The 16,782-nt window shown below is 39.2% G+C and overlaps 1 long non-coding RNA gene across 1 annotated transcript; it reads left to right on the forward strand.

Moving 5' to 3' along the window:
- Positions 1–3,768: 3,768 nt before the first annotated feature.
- Positions 3,769–13,809, forward strand: LOC108498509. The gene is made up of 3 exons (XR_001875192.1): positions 3,769–3,849; positions 7,400–7,552; positions 13,743–13,809. It is a non-coding gene; the product is annotated as an uncharacterized LOC108498509 (long non-coding RNA).
- Positions 13,810–16,782: the final 2,973 nt, after the last annotated feature.

Here is a 16,782-nt window from a genome sequence, read left to right on the forward strand (position 1 = left end):
TCTGTAGGCAATGAGGAAATCACATCTGCAACATGAATACTTTGAAGTAATTGGTTCAGGTTTCTACCTGGTTTTCAGGTTTTTACCTGTTTTCCAGATGACAGCTTAGACTCTTCCAAAACTTTTTCAATTTTTTCAGAAGAATTCTCAAAATTAGGACCTCAGAGCTGAAGTGCTCCAGTGATGGCCTTGCTAGCGGTGACACAGACGGCCCTGCCTCTCCTCCTACCCATGCCTTTGCTGATACCTCCCCACATCACATTAGCTCTTAGGCTAACCATCTCAATGGAAGTGCCCATCCTGCTAGTCGTGTACCTTTCTTTTAAGATGTTTTTGATGTCAGCATAACAGTATCCTATCTCAAAAGTGGGAACCACATTCTGTGTTTCAAAATCCAGTCTTCAATTCAGTTGTCTTTAAAAGCCCACAACTCAGATCAACTCACTTTACAGAATAATCCAGTTTAATCCGTATGGTTAGTTAGCTTGTCACCTCTCTTTATTTCCTTATCCAGTAGCTTGAAGTCATCTGCAAATTTTTCAAGCAATGATTTTCTATTTTCTCCCAGCTGATTGATACAGTTACAAAGAATGCCTTTAACTTATTCACAATATACATGTAATCTCCTGTGAGATAAAAGTTCTGGATCTTAGTGAAAGAAGAAACATAAAAATAACTCTACTGACATTTCTTCTTTCCTCATTAAGAACGTCTTTTCCAGTTATTGTTGCCAGACATTTTTATCTTGAGCCCAAATTGCAAGAGAACTCATTTGCAAAACTCGGTAGTTTGGCAACAGCCTCTGAAATAAAATGGATTAACCATGACATTCACCTTGCAGGCTACTGAGGGTCTTTTTCTATCACTGCTGAGTTTTCATTCAATAAGACAGAGCACATTTACAGAGAAGATTTGCAGGAAGAAAGACTGACATCTATCTGTAATCCAAACCAGCATTTTGATGCTCAGTGCACATGAGAGAGGATCAACAAAGAATAGAGCACACCCTTTTGTTTATGCTTCGTACAGACCCTCCCATTCAGATACTTATGACATCAGAACCTTTTAAATTTTCAGTCCCTCCACCCCCCATGCATAACTCCTCTACAGCAGTCCCTCATTCAGAACTAGCTTTTTGTCTTCACAAGCTGCATCTTCTTATTCTTTCTCTAAGTGAGAAAATGCCAGTTTCAAATCAGCAGCTCAATTCTATCTTCTTTAAACATAATGGAAACTTTCCAGATAGTGCAGTAGATACAAGATGAAATTCCTGAGATACTTGACTCTTAATTGTAATTTTCCAAATGTATGTTTATAAAGTGTGTACTAAGTTCAAAGTTTCAAAGTTGATTGCTCAAGCAGGACAATTTTAATGTTTCTGGTTCCAGGCAGAGCTCCTCATGAGACTTTCACAAGTTTAAAGCAGGAAAAATATACAGACAAATTCAGTCAGCTAAGCTGTCATTCTTACTGTTGTGTTCCAGTAGTACACAGAAAACTTGAAAAGCAGTTGGCCAGATGGAATGGATCAGCTCCAAAAGCAACAAGTGACTGCCACCTTTCGCGCCCAGACTCACAGAGCTAAACATGCTGACCGCTGAAGGGCAGCCCAAAAGTGATCAGCCCTTCAAAAAAATCCTCTTTCAGTCTGCCTCTCTCCATATTTGTCCATGGGGCAAGTCAGCATCTGTTGGATTATCCTGAAAGTAAAACTACAAACATGGCAATGACTGAGGCATGTTGATGCAGAAACACATGCTTCTTTCCTGAAGGGAGAAAACACACTCCAAACTTATAAAACAAGCAAGCTGCTTCTCTCATGAACTTGCAAAAAGAGGAATAGAGGGATCAAAAGAAACTTCAGCAGATGTTCGGTGCCACAAAGAGATAAATCGTGAGTCAGTTTTTTTCTGCTAGAAGAATATACTCTACACTATACAGCAGAATCACAGTATGCTACTATTCACCATCAAAAGAAATCAGCTAGTCCATCAAAACCCTCTTCCCTGAGCTGAAAGTATGCAAAACATTTTCTTTCCTCCCTGACCAAGTTTTGCATAAATATTCACAAAGGACCTGAGGAAAAATATGAAAAGTTATAGAAACGTTTTAAGCCAATAAAATAGTGAAATGGATTATCCTTGCAGTGAATAGCAGGGAGGTTAGAATGAAGATGGAATGCAAAAATTACTGGAATACTGGCAAACAGAAGGAAATACTTCTGATTAAAAAGTGAAAAGGACTCCGAGTAGCACACATAGTAATAAAACCATTTATAGATTACAAAGAAAACATTCCCTGACCATAATTGAGGGCATCTATCATTTTGTGGGTGCAAAATTTGGAATATCTGCAGCAAAACCTTAAGGGAGCAGAGTTCAACCTCTTTCTAGTTGAATGAGGTGTCAGAGTACCACATGTTCTTGTAATAAGTTGCTTGGAAAGCAAAGAACACATTGCAAGCTTTCTCTCTTCCAAGAGAAAGAATGGTTCATTCATGGTCAGTAAATCTCTATTTTGAAATCCTATAATTAAAGTAAATAAGTAATAGTTTCTCAGTTTTATATTTCTGCTCTCCTGGCATTTATTATAGATTTGTATTTGGAGTGAAAAGTGGGGCTTGGGCTTGCATATTTTTAAGATCATTATTTTACACAGTCTTGTCTCTGCAACACATGATAGCTCTGGTCTTCAGTAGTCTTATGTTACTGTCACACGTATGTTCAGACACTGATAGAAAATTGTCAGGTTGTGTGTGGGAAAGAGGGTTAAGCCACTCATTACCCTACATAGCAGGAGATAAAATTTATAATCTGGAGTTGCTAGGATCACTAGATGTTCTAAACATAAAGCATAGGTTCCTCCATTTCTCCTAGAGATTTTATTTTTACATATATGAGTGGGAATTGTGGGAACCCCATTTGAACATCAAGCATAGCCAACCTCATCTCCCTTGCTTAACTTTGAGAAATCACCTATGATTAAGACCCATTTTTACAGAGATGTGGGAGCCGCTGTTTATGATCTTACTCTGAAGCAACTCCATTTCCAGCATGAGTTTCTACCTCAAAGGTGTTGTAGCAATTGCAAGTGTCAGAAGTTTGAGCTGACACAGAAAAAAAATTCATTAAGTAATTTTTCATTTATTAATCTGTCATAGATGAGAACAGCAATAACACGTTTGCTGAATACTATAGAGCTGAGACATTCTTCTCTCAACTGCTTTACTACAAAAAGGTTGAAAGCAAGTTAAAGAAAGAAATACATACTAACAGAGAAATGTTTTAACCAGAGATTGCAAAACAAAACAGAACGCCAGATGAACCAGGTCTTGTTTATCTATAAGGGCCATAGTTATGCCATTAGCTTTTCCTCAGTACAATTTGTTCAGGGCAGTGGGAAGTTTCGTGTAAAAAAATCAATGGTTCGATCTGGCCCTGTAAACATCAGATAGTGTAGCCATCTAAAGCATTCTGGCAGACTCAGGACAAGATGGATCAGATTCTTTCTTTGAAATTTGCTCTCTGAAAGTAGAAAAATGACCAGAGGGTGGCATACTAAAAAGATCACAGTCTTAAAAAAAATAGTTGCCTAGGATGATTAGAAAAATCAAGTAAATTGTTTACTTTTTCCTAATGCAAAGTGGTAGCCACTCCCCAGTGTAATTTGTATCATCCACACCCAAGGAATCAAGTAAAGTAACTACTGTGATGTACACGACTTCCACAGCACAGATGTGCTGCCTCATAGTAACACCCACCGTGGCAGCTCTTTGCAAGCAAATGCCAACCCTCTGGCTTCCTTTACGGGCCCTTCCTAAGGAACTCAGGCAGATCATCATATGAGCAGGTATAGACTGCAGGGTAGAAAAAGAGACCATGGCACTGATTTGAGTGTTTAAGCACTGACTATCCCTCCACTCTTACTGAAATGTGGAAACCCCTGAAGAAGTCACTGATTGCTCTAGGGACATTATGAGAGCTCTGGACATCTCTGTGTGACATCCTCTCATACTAGTAACAAGGTGCAGGAAGTGTTAAGTCTCAGTTAAACTCACATTTAGGTGGAAAAGAGGGTGATGACCCCAGCTCTAGTGTGATTGGCTTATCAAATCTTCTCAGAGATAAATCCTTTTTAAACTGTGATCCTTCCCTCATAGCCTATAGATGATAAGTGGTCCTCTGCCTGTTACATCCTCATTGTCTAAGATGTTCTATATAGTTGCTTCAAATTCATTTACATAGAGGTAATGGATTACAACTCTGTAGCCGCTCTCCCCCTTCTGTTTCTATTTATTTTCTAAACATGTAATAAAGTACATTTCCAATTTAATTAAGAAAAAAAAGGGAAGGAAAAAGTTACTGTTGCTCAAACTGCATAGCATATTACTGCATAATTTATGTGCTCACAGCAAACTGCAGATTCATTTATAAATGGCACACACAATGGCATTTTTCTGATAATACAAAACTTCAGGATATGACTCACGATTAAGTCATGGCTCACAGACATAAGAGAAATGCTTAAATGCCTTCTCTGGTGCTCAGAAATGTGCTACAGTCATGGTGCTCAGTGCACCAACAATGTCATATAGTTTTCAGCCAAACAGGCAGACTGTAGAGTGCCTGAAACAGCAGCTGTACTCTCTTCTCACTCTGGGCAATGGAAGAGGAATCTTCCAAAATAGCATTGCCCTCCAGGCTACTGTATCCAGAGGTCAATCCAAAATCATGAACTTAGGGCCATTGCATCTTTTATTTTGGCCATGTCAGTCACTTACTTGAATACTCCATGAAGGTATTGCCCAAAATCAGTTGTGACTCAAAGCCATATGTGGCTTAGATGTCCATGGGAATTCTGTGTAGGGGATGAACAAGTAAGAACTGTGAGATTTGACCCTTTATGGAGTAACAGAGTGAAGCAGAGATGAGTCATCCTGTAAGGAACTGATACAACTCTGCATTCAAGGTCACCATAATGAAATTACAGTGTATATTTGAAAGTAATCAGAAGGCCACTCCAAAGTTCATTTGGCACAAGACACTCTCTTATCAAAAGAATCAAATTTTGAGAGCCCTAAATAGACTTCTCACATTTCTGTGCAGCTCCAGTTTAATCCTCTAAATTGCTCATGCTTGCCCAACAATGGCAAATGTAATCAAATAAATTAAGATTATCCTCTAATGTAATTTGCCAAAAACCAAGTTCCATAACAGCTTCTGCACTACAAGAGTATCAAGTACACAAGAATACCTAGTTCTGCAGAAGGCTTTCCATGCTGTGGAAACACTCTTCTAGACTGGACATTTAATGGGGAGCCAGGTGAAACAGAGGAGCACAGAAGTTACATGCACATGCTGGTTATTTTTCTAAGCATCCCATATTGTACTTTCTTCGGAAGGACAGATCTTCTTTCCTGCATAGGAGCTGTAATAATTAAGCCTGTAGATCTGAACTAGAACTGCATAGGGTAAATTTTTGCCTGATTTGATCTTCTGAAATCTAAAATACATGATTAATCTCATTTAGACCTTAACTATATAGGTCTAACTGAGTCATTTTCAGCTCCCTATGCTTTACATAACAAGAGAGAGCCATAAAGAAATGGTGGCTTTACTTGCTGTTGTGCTTTAACCCCAGTCAGGAGCTCACCCCCCAGCTCTGCTGTGGGTTGGATGAGAGAATCAGAAGAGCAAAAAAGAGAAAACTCATTAATTGAGATAAAGACAGTTTAACAGGGAGCCTTCTCTGAAGATTTTGTGTCTTCCTTGGGTAGTGAAGAGATAAAGAAAAAGCTATACATCTAAAATAAGTACAAAGGAACACCAGTTGATGACTCGGAAGGTGTCCTGCACACATGAACTGACCTATCAGGTATAGTCACTATGAAAGCAAGTGCCTTCATTGTGAAACCTGTAACAGAAAAGGCAAATTCCCTCTTCAGATTAATTTGAATTTAGTCATGTTTGACTTATGTTTTAGGTAGTATTCTGCATGCAGATGTGAAAAGAATAAGATTACTGTTACTTTAAAAACCCATAATTTTTTCTTAAGACTAGGTATCTGCATGTTTAAGCCTCAGTTTAGCATCGCTTATCATATTGTTCCCTGGAATATGTTTATATAAAAAATGGATTGATTTTTTTTTTTTTTGAGTAATTCTGCTTTGACTTTCCAGTTTGGCACTTTATTTCAGAAAAATGACACTTCGCTTTCACTGATATCTTTTTGTAAGGATGCCAATAAAACAGACAAACAAATGTGCATTACGTCTCAAATGCAAATGCATTTCACCACTGTGACTATCTTGTCTGGAGATAGAAAGTCCTGGGGGAACCCTAATAGCAATCTTCCAATAGTTGAGGGAAGATAACTGAGACAGAGCCAGGTCTTTTAATGAGGGAACGTGGAAGAACAGACAGTAGTCACAAACCGAAACAGGGAAGGATTCAGCTGGATATAAGGGAAAAAAACCTAAAAAACTACAATGACATTTCAAGCTTTCAGTCACTACAGAATACCATGTTTGAATTCCCTAATGACAAAGAAGTCTTGAAATTCTCATACAGGTAGAGGTGTTTTCTGGCTAACCGCTAGCTGAAAACCATGTATTCTCTTTCTCCATTCATGGATCTTCTCTTAGGAAGGTTCAAAACATATCACAAGAATTTATTATTATATTTAGAAATGTGTGATGACTTTTTTCTGCTAAGAAGAAGAAGAAAACTATTGTTTCCACAATACAATTGCTCTTCCTTTAAAGGGAAATTCCCATATAAAATAAAGCCTACTCTGGAACCCAGTTAACTTGTTGATAAAAATGCCTTCACTCATGAGTAAATGCCTAAAGGAGTACAGCAGACTTTCTGCAACTTTTATTGATTTTGGGCTTTGCTGTGCACTGTCTAGCTTGCACACAGAGGCAGCATTTCACTTTATAGCTTCTCTGTGCTAATCTAGTGGAAGTCATCGTACTAATTAGAACTGAGCTCCTTAAGATTAAGATTCATAGTTATGGGCTTTGTCAGTGTCTTTAAGTAATTTAATAACGCAGTGTATCTGTTGGATTGAATGGACAGTGTTCAGATAAGTTCAGCTTTTGAAGATAGATGAGACTAATTTCTCCAGTGAAGACCACATGCTGCACAGAAAAAAAGAAAGAAAAAAAGGAAAGAAAAGAGAAGGAAAAAAAATAAAATTCATAAATGATTCAGAAGTAAAAAATTTGAGAAGAGATGTGAGAGGGCATTACGGTGAGGGAAGTTTATTTTCCATTCCCTTTCTTTAAAAAGTCCTGGTAATTGAAAGATACATTTCCTTTTCTCCTTTTTTTTCCTAATCTATCTCTTCCACTTACCTGAAAGCACATAATATTTCTTTTGTGTTCCTTTACTGGCAGCAGAGGAGGACAAATGGAGCACTCAGCACTATCCCTCAGCATAGTTCATAGGAAGTTTTGTTACACCAAGATTGGCCCAAGAGAAGAGTCATAACTTGGAGGCCCAGCAGTCCAATAGTAGTATTTTGACCTTTCCCATCTTCCACATCTTTGGTAAGAGATAGCACAGAAAAAATTGTCAAAGGTCTATAGAAAGATGCCTTCTCACACGCCTTCTCACATGCATGACTGATTCCTTGTTAATCAAGATTCTGATTTTCTTATAACAATCCCATCGGTTCAGAAAATTAAACACTTACTCTAAAAAATGCCTATACTAACACAGTTATTATGAGCACTGCAAAGAAAATATTTAAGTCAAAATAGGGGATTAAAACAAAACTAATCATAGCTTGTGGGAAAAGGCATTGTAAATGCATTAGCAATCATTTAACCCCTCACTAATTTCAGTGTGTTCAAATGGCTGCTGCATTTAAAGCTATCAAAAGTTTTCATTGATTAGGCTGCTTATCCACAGTTATCTGAAGTGTTTTGTACAGTCATGAAGAAGTAAAACAAATGACACTGTGTTAGACAACCAGTTCCTTGTATTTTTGGGCCAAGTGGTGAAGTTTCCAAATATTTTATACTTGTGTTTTGTTTCACACACTCTTCTGAACAACCATGCCTGTGACTCTCCAACCAGAGAGCCATAAAAGTGAATGGCCAAGAGTGTGGGAATTATCAGTCTTTCACCTTGGTGCCTCTAGTTTTTTGCTTTATAAATCAAAAATAATATTGTCACCATTTTTTTCTGGAACGTTTTAAATATTATAAGCCTCACCTACAGGCAACTAATTCTACGGGCCACATATTCTACTCTGGCTCAGTTGAGGTCAATGGCAAAGTGCCTGTCTGTTTCCAAAAGGGCAGATTTTTCTCTCATTGACTTGAACAACAGATCAGGCCCTGTTGCTAAGCCAGAATTTAACAATTATTATTATTTTAAACTCTATAAGTATTTACTTGAAGCACAAAACCATTTGTCGTGTCAATCCTACCTCATCAGTGGATAAGCACAGGCCTAACACCTATGGCTGTTGGCAGAGTCTGGTCCAGTATTTCAGGTGGGTCTGTTCACAAGCTGCAGGTGAGTGTCTGTTGGTACAGCATATCTGTAACACATTCCAGAGTAGATGCAATAGACAGCAGACAGCGTTTTCTTGAACTGACATCTTAAAGTTGCAAACATTCAGTTGCTGCTTAGACACTCAGAAAACAGCTCTTCTCGAAAGTTTTGCCAATTTTTTATTATCTTCTTAGACTATGATATAGTTTCAGCACCAGCGCATGGCAAAATTCTTGCAGCAATTAAAAGGATCTTGCATGATCATAGAATAGGTATAACTATAACTATATTCTTGTATGTCCACTGAGGCTCCACAAAGTTCTGTATCATGACACACAACTTCATTTAGACAAGTGAAAGTACACCATTCTGATTTTAACAATATATGGCATTTATCGACTTATCACAAATGAAGATGAGTTTGTCCCTGTCAGGCTAGAACAAATATAAAGAATGACATTGCTCACCGTTTATCACCATGAGAAATGTTATAGATGATAGAAACTATTTTGATAATGATTCATTGTGCTAATTTAATTATTAATTATTCCCACTTCCTTTTAAAGGAAGAAAATACCAGCTTTCTGGCAATGAGTAGAGAAATAATAAATTGTGGCAATAATATTAATAAGAACACACTAAAATCTTGGCCAGCATTTCTAAGCCCAGATATCTACAAGTGGATAAGGTCCCATTCAACACCTCTGCAGAGGTACAGGAAGAACCTGCATTTCCTCTCTACTCCATTGGCTTTTGGTAACAAATCAGCATGCCTGAAAATTAGGCCTTTTTGTACGCAAGTATCATCTCAGATATAAGTGACTGATTTTAGGAATATGGTTATAGCATGTTTCTTCTCCTCTCACGGGAAGACAAGTTCTGTCTGGACAATACCAAGGTTTCTGCAGCATCTATAGGCCTAGTCTTCAGAATCTTGGGTAACATATTGGTTGTTTCTCCTTTGGAGACAGGCTAGATATGCTACAATTCTTCAGACTGGAACACTTATCTCTGGGAGGAGGGGGGTCAGATGGGATAAAAAGTCATGAAAAACATGGAAAAGTGGAAAAATAAATAGAAAATAGTTATTTCCTATTCCTTGTAAAAAAAGAACTATGAAATGTTCATTAAATGTTCAAACATGAGGTTTGAAAGACATTGGTTAAAATGAAATTGGTTGTTTAGTCTGGAGAAGAGGAGGCTCAGGGGGAGACATCACCACTCTCTACAACATACTGAAAGGAGGGTGTAGCCAGGTGGGGGTTGGTCTCTTCTCTCAGGCAGCTATCAGTAAGACAAGAGGGCATGGTCTTAAGCTGTGCCAGGGGAGGTTTGGGTTAGATACTAGGAAGAAATTCTTTACAAAGAGGGTAATCAGGCATTGGAATGGGCTGCCCAGGGAAGTGATAGATTCTCTGTCCCTGGAGGATTTTAAGATGAGACTGGATGTGGCACTTAGTGCCATGGTCTAGTAACCGCGTAGTTACTGGTAGTGGATCAAGGGTTGGACTTGATGATCTCAGAGGTCCTTTCCTTTCCAACCCAGCTGATTCTATGATTCTATGAATTTGTCACAGTACATAAATGTATTTTGACTGCCAAATAAAATTGAAGTAGGAGTAAAAATGGTTGAACTAATTGAAGAAAGATTAATCCACTGGGAGATTTTAAATATAAACAGCCTTCAGACCAAGAAATCCCACTATTACTTGTGCTCAGAATGTGAAAGATCATACTACAGGGGTCATAGCATCATAGAATCATATCATATTCTGAGTTGGAAGGGACTACAAGGATCACTGAAGCTCAACTCCTGGCCCTGCACAGGACAACCCCAAGAACCACACCATGTGCCTGAGAGTGTTGTCCAAACACTTCTTGGATTCTATTAGGCTTCATGTTGTGAGCTCTTCTCTGGGAAGCCTGTTCCTGTGTCTGACCACCCTCTGGGTGACAAACCATCTCCTAGCATCCAACCTAAACCTCTCCTGACACAACTTCAGGCCATTCCCTCAGGTCCTGTCACTGGTCACCACAGAGAAGAGATCAGTGCCTGCCCCTCATCTTCCCCTCACAAGGAAGTTGTAAGTGCAGTGAGGTCTCCCCTCAGTCTCCTCTTCCCCAGGCTGAACAGACCAAGTGCCCTCAGTCACTCCTCATACGACTTCCCCTCAAGGCCCTTCACCATCTTCCTTGCCCTCCTTTGGATAATCGCTAATAGCTTAATATCTTTCTTATATTGTGGTGCCCAAAACTGCACACAATATTCCAGGTGAGGCTGCACCAGTGCAGAGTAGAGGGACAATGCCCTCCTTTGACTGGCTGGCGATGCTTTGCCTGATCCCCCCCAGGACAGGGTTGGCCCTCCTGGCTGCCAGGCACTGCTGACTCATATTCAACTTGCCATTGACAAAGAAAGCTTGCTGCTTCCCATCACATTTTCCTAAGCATTTCTAATTGGATATAATGGTGGAGATTTAATCATAGATATTTAGTCTGACCCAATTCTTTTACTCCATCTTGAGATCAAGAGACTAAAAAAAGGAAAAATGGCTAAACAAATGAAAGTGCAGACAGTTGCAGCCTTCAGTGCTCATTGACCTCCTCATGGCCCTGAATTTTGTCCTGATTTGTATGCAAAAATTTTTCATCTGAAATTCTGCAAAATGTTCCAAAATGGAATGCAATTACTTTAAAAGGATCAATAATGTTGTAAGACACCTCGCCTAAAATAAATTCTTCTTTTTTGGAGGGAAAGAGATTTGGAATAAGCTTGTGCGTATGTTCAGAAAATATTAAAGATGTCCCTGAATTAGATTAAGTGCTAGCTCTTTGGGCCCTAATATCTTGGCATGCTGCCAGATAGCAATCTTAGTGATTGAGTCATTTTGTATAGGGAGACGTTCCTCGGATAATGCCCAAGTGAGTCATGAGATCTAATTCCATTAAAAAGAGTCATGAGGCCCACAATATTAATTAAATTTGTGCTACTAAGCAGAGGAATGCTTAATGGAAGAGGACAAGAATAATTCATTTTAAGTCCCTTCCAATGGAAGCAGAATAGAAGTAGCATTGCCCATACCTGAAATATAAATTTGTCTCTGTGTGGTCTTCCAGTTATGAGCTCCATAAGTGCTGGAACAGTTACGGTACTATTAGTGAGATTAGAAACATGGGGTGTGGGGTATGGAAGATGCTAGAAGGGATGGTCTGGTGCTTCCCAGAGATTGTAACCTCTGCCTATCTCTCTATACGTGACATTCTCTTAGATACGTTCACATGACAAGATAAAACAATTTAATGACTGCTAAGTCTAGATAAATATAGACTCAGGCAGCACTTCCATTATTCAGACAGTCAGAATCCATGTTTCCCTGTACTAATCAAAGAGTGGCCTTGTTTTCTGTGTCAGCTGGATGTAACAGAGATGGAGTTTTACTCACACAACATAAGGACAGAATTGTATTGTACAGCCCGTAGCCTTTCTAAAAATGCAATTTTTAGAAGAGTCGACTCACACTTTCATGGTTTCTTTAATACTTTGACTAAACAGGTATTCAGAGATTGGCACCTGTTGAAGTCAAAATAAAGATACATTTTCAAATACTTTTGCTAACTTTTCTGCTGTGGCCCAAAAAGGAGGATTATTAATCTGTATATTTTTTAGTAATCAAATCTTTATTCTGGGGTTCCTGAGTTTAATGTATGATGGGCAAATTTCATTCTGCACCCTTCCTTTTTGCTTTCATTTGTGAGTACCCCAAAGGAGGTAAAAAAATTCCGCCAACACAGTATACACTTACACCATATATAATATAGGATATACCACACAAACCCACTTGACTTGCAGCCAGTCAAACCACCTGTCACGTATGGCAGGAGCTCTGCTCCATCTGTACCAGCAAGCAGCACAGCACTGCACCAGGACTGTAGAGAGGTTGCTGAGGAGCTCCCTTTTTGTGTCAGGGGTGCTTTGGGCTGCTGCGGCTCAAGGACCCAGAAGCCCAGGAGGAGCCAGAGCTCACTGAGTGTGCTCCTGCAGCACAGCTTCTGGTGACATTCCACCAAAAGGACTGCAGCATTCGTAGATCCCTTGAAAAGTAGTGACCTGAGGGACAAATCTTCAGTTAGAACTTCCATTAGTTGTGAAGTGAATATTTTAATCTCTAAACTCCTCAATTACAATGTTTAACATAACTTCTTCACTGCTTCTTTCTGCAACTAATTAAAAATATTCATCATTAAAATCTGATAAAACATATTTCAGTTACTACTTCGTACCTTGTCTCGACTGAAAAGGTGGTTTAATGCCTTGACATAACTAAATTGGTTGTAAGTTCCAGACTGCTGAAGCAAGCTTCCTATAACAAGATGATCTGTCTTCAAGTCATTTTTGTCTTGGCAGTTGCAGACAATGATTTCATCAAGTCTAACACAAAATTGCCGTATTTGCTTCTCAAACAAATCCTAATCTTGTAATCCAGGGGGGAAAATGAAGCATGAAAAGGCAGCACTTCAATCAGTGAATTTAAAAAGGCTTCAACATACAGTCTTTATTTTGGTTCAAACCAATTACGTTGTAAAAAAAGCACAGTAAATGATGAAAGAGATTGTTACTTAAGTCATTGATGTCAGGTGAAAAATCATCTTTAGTAATTTTAGTTTCTTCAAATTGGATTTAACTTTTGCATACCACTCTGGAAAATATGCACAGATTCATATTTTATTTTCTTTGTGCCTCTTGATATTGAGAAGACAACTGCACTGAGCCACAGACTCAACATAAAACCAAATAATAATTCAAACCACTGATGTAAGCAGGTCTCTCTATTTATTACTTGATCATTTGGTGCTTACTTGTGCAGTTGACTTCAACCTAACAAGGATAAAAATAGAAAAATAAAAAAAGAATATACTTGCCTAAGGATGCCCAAATGTATCACTTACCTCATGCAATTAATTACAATTGTTTGAAAAAATACTTTCTGAAATAGTTAGGAACACTTACACACTATTTTATTTCTCAAATTGTTGGACTAGATCTTCAGTTCTATCTTTATCTTTTCAGGTAGATATTCTAGTGGCACAGAAGGTCAGAAAGCCCCTTTTGCACAAGAAAACAAAGTAAATACAATCTAAAAACCTTAAGAACAATCCACTAATTCCACCCTCACTTGGGTTATTCACTGTACTCCTGCCTAAAGCTCTGTTGCACCTCTACTATGACCTTTGCAGGACATCAGAGCAGTGACCTGCCACAAACACAGCCACAATGTGCTTAAAGAAACAAGGCAGAGGAAGCAGTTGAAAATCTGGGTAAGCATCCTACAGAAATACCATCCTGAAGCTGCAGTGCTATTTTGTTCTCTCCTCCAACACGGTTCTTGCTGAACAGTAAATCGTCCTAATGAATTCATAAGATAAATGGTCATTGGTCAATCAAAGTACAACTCAATCCTTCTTGGCAATTCACAGGAAAAAAGTAACAAGAATGCAAAGGGCTTAAAGATTAATAAGAATAAAAGAAATAATTAAAAATCTTGTAAGAGAAATCTCTCTAAACAATCTTCATTTTGGTCTGCTCCAGCAAATCCATTTTTAAAACTAGCTATTAAAATATAAACCACCCAGTGAAATATTTTCATTGTCTCCTCACAGTCCCTTTCTGAATTTGTGCCAGCAGAGCTATTAGCAGTGATTGAAGGTGAGACAGACAAGACAAAATTCTCCAGAGAACAAGGCAAGAGACACCTTTCTGCCCTCAGCCCATCAACTATAATGAATGATAGGCACAGTGCATGACAGGGACTGAAATAGGAGACTGTGACAAAGACAGCCTTAGGAGTGCTTCAGAATAATTCATTCAGTTGCATTTGGCAGCAGCAGATCATAATATTTTTTGTGTAGTAACGCTGTCAATGCAAAAAAATAAAACACAGAATCGCATTTGCATGCTGATTCTATTACAGTCAGAAAGAAAGGAGTAGTGAGTTAATCAAATCTTTAAGTTATATTCTCCCTCCTGTTTCCTGCTGCCCATAAGCACACAGAGCAGTATGAGACAGACACATGGGGCTGAGTGGGGAGTAAGGCCTAATTCACAATGTATTGATTACAGCTGCTTCTTCTGTCTCCCTCAAATGACTGTCCATGCTAGAAAACCCCACTGCTTTATTCATCAGCTGTGTTTGGAGTCTCTTTGCTGAAAAAAGAGTTGGAAACATGGTAACATGGTATTGCTCTTCAAGAGAGGAAAGGAATCAGGGAGAAACTAAGAGAGAGATCCAGTCTTGATTTGGAAACCAGACTTCAAGAAGAAAACTTTCAACCCCAGCCACCACCTTACAGCTGTCATCACATCACAGTGACTCTCTGTCCATGCTTTACTGCTGAAATCAGTGGCCCCAGGACCCCAGTGCCTCTGTGTCCACACAAGCTCACAAGCACAGTGACTTGTCACAGCTGGGCACTTGTCACTCGTCCATTGAACGAGCCCATAGTTCCAGCCTGAATTCAAGAAAGCCATGTAACATGGTTGGTAGAGGACTTCTGTAAGGTGCCGCTCCTGGGGGTGGTAGTGGCAGACAGCACTGGCATATTCAAAAGAACTGAAACCCTGAAAGCAGGGTTACACTTTAACATCCCTAACACAGCCACTTCAGACAGCCAGGAGCCTGAGGAGAGGGAACTCTGGGAGACCAAGTGCTCAGCCCAAGCCCTGGGCTCCAAGACAGGGCCCCATGACCCCTGTCCAACATGGCAGGATATTTCCTATATTCTTTGGGTTATTCTCCATCTCTGATGGATTTAAGCTATCAGAAACACATCAAAAATGCCTATTTCATTATGTCCGGTGCAGAAGCTACACAAATTCCCTACAATCTACCTATAGTAACCAAAGCATTTATCTAGGATATAGAAAAATAATCACTTATTCAATTATGTAAACAGGTACAGTCTTTATACAGGAGGTATAAAATGTTTTTATGGCAGAGACTGGTACAGTCAATGCGCTATGCAGGGACTTTCCTTAAAGATGGAAGACACGGTTTTGAATTCCCATCAGGCAGGAGAGGGGACTGAACTTCTGTCTATCACTTCACAGATGACTGCCCTGAACACTGAGCTTACTGCTGGGGAGGAGGAAGGACACTTCCTCTGCTGGTAGTATACAGCCATGACCCCTTACTCTACTTAGAATAAAAATGAGCATGGGCACCTACTTTCAGGAGTTTTGTTCAAGGAGTCTCCAGCGGAGAAAGGCACTTTTCTGAGGCAGAGAACAGGCTGGCTCAGTAGGTTGCTTGCCAGTCTCCTCATTGTGGGGTTATTCAGGATCTCCATCCTCTGCACAGAGGTTGCCACCATTCAAACTGAGGGCTGATGACCATTTTAGGAGCTCAGCACCTAACTCTCTCCCAGGACATTGTTTCCAGTCCAAGCTGTGATGCCCTGAGGGTGATAACTAACATGAAATCCTCCCTTCAGCACACTAACACACTAACTGGGACAATCTGCAACCTCCTTTCTTTGTTCTAAGTAAAAAGATAAATGATGATGAATCACAACAGGTGATTTACTAGCTTTTTTAGCATGTTCAGTTCTGTCTGAAGTAAAGACCTGGCTCCACTGAAGTCAGTAGCAAAACCTCCATTTCTTTTACAAGGATTCCCAATAAAGAAATAATACAATACTAAGGCATCAAAATAAGACTATCGGTTAATTGCAGTATAAATATTCTTACTGGAAAACTGATTAGGTGAGTGCAGTGAGGATGGATTACAGAGCCTGATGTAAAATTAAATATACTTATCATTTGGTGACAGCACGAAGCAGTTAATATCTTCTTTCACTAACATTTCATACCCACAACATAAACACAGATAGGTCTGAATCATGCTAGTGTTAAAAATTAGAAATTTGCCTGTACTACATACTGTGGGAAAGCAAATGGCTGAGTTCATTCCCCCAGCTAAGCCCACTACCCCGCCTCAAGGTGGGTAGAACATGAATATGTGGAAATGCATGGTAAATATTTACCTTTCTGCAATAACTACTGCTCCTTCCAAACTAGCCAAATTTCCTCACACAGATGATACTGCCCAGGAAGCAGGTAAGAAACCTTTCCAAACCTGGAGGGTTATGTCCTTCTGCAAGAAGTCTTACTGTTTTCAGGGGAATTATTTGGGAAGAAGGGAGCTGCAATTCCAAGCATTAGGAAGAAAGACAGATGTGATCTTGAACAAAATGAAGACAGATGTTTACGAGCATGTGA

Source organism: Lepidothrix coronata, unplaced genomic scaffold (genome assembly GCF_001604755.1).
Source record: "Lepidothrix coronata isolate B3197 unplaced genomic scaffold, Lepidothrix_coronata-1.0 Scaffold60, whole genome shotgun sequence".
Taxonomy (NCBI): domain Eukaryota; kingdom Metazoa; phylum Chordata; class Aves; order Passeriformes; family Pipridae; genus Lepidothrix; species Lepidothrix coronata.